Genomic DNA, 1282 nt, shown 5'->3' on the forward strand with positions numbered 1-1282 from the left:
TAATTTAATATCTTTAAATACATTATTTTTATCTATATCTTTTTTATTAGATATAATTTTGTATTTCTATGTTCCTGTCTTAATATTTTTTTTATAAATAAACGCAGCTATAAGTACGTGAAAGCATAAGAGACAAGAAAAAATAGTATTTAGGAAGTATGTTGATCAAGTATATATGAATCCACTTGACCTAAGATAGGTTTGAGATTGGATGTACCCACTAGATAGAATTTAATTTTCGCTGTGTAAAAGTAGCATTAAATATCTTCGTAATTTTACAAAAATAACCAATAACTATAAATATTGTCCATTAAGTGACGGAGTGAAAGATGTGTGAAAAAATGTGTGAATTCTTGAGGCCATTTAATACAATCACTAATTTTTTTTTCTAAAAGTATCATATCCATCTTTCAATTTATATTTTATAAATATTTGGAGAGTTAAACTTTTGTTTTGGAAAAATATCAAAAATAGTGATCACTTAATTATTAGAAATATGATAAAAAAAAATAGTAATTGTGACCATTTTTAAAAAATTATCTTAATTTATAGAATACTATTTAAGGTTATAAGTTATAACCTTTTTTTTAAATGTCATTTTTGGTATAATGACAATCAAAATGATCATAATAACTTAGATTTTTTTGTGGTGGGCGTCTTAAAACTTTTTTCTCTTGTGGTCAAGAACTATATATATATATATAAGATATGCTAAAAAACTCTGTGTCTAAATTGATGAATCCTAGCTAGCTAGTTAAGGTGATCACATCCTTTAAAATTTATTTATAAAAAAATGACAAATTGATTCCTAACGTATTTGTTTGTGAATATTTAATTTCATAAGAATTTAAAAATACATTTAAGTTTATAATTTTTTTAAAATTTGAATATATCAATCTTTGAATTTAATTTATCCCATTTTAAAAATTTTTTCACATAGACATTTATATCGGCCATGTCAGTATAATGAGAGTCATATTTAATTTTTTGTTGGGTTTAACAAACTCAAATGAACAATAAAAATCAATGTATCCAAATTTTAAAAAAGTCAAAAATTTAAATATATTTTTAAATTCTTAAAAATTTAAATATCTGCAGACTAAAAATACAATGATCTCTTTGTCATTTTTTCTTTATTTAATTATTGTAGTAATTTTGACATGACTTAAAAAGTTAAATTAATAATTATTATTATTTATTCGGAAAATATATATTATTATTATTAGAAGATTTGTACAACTTTGCTTTTGTTTCTATTTTTCAATCGACATAATATTTCTGC

The sequence above is a fragment of the Arachis duranensis genome, chromosome 3 (genome assembly GCF_000817695.3).
Source record: "Arachis duranensis cultivar V14167 chromosome 3, aradu.V14167.gnm2.J7QH, whole genome shotgun sequence".
NCBI classification, from domain to species: domain Eukaryota; kingdom Viridiplantae; phylum Streptophyta; class Magnoliopsida; order Fabales; family Fabaceae; genus Arachis; species Arachis duranensis.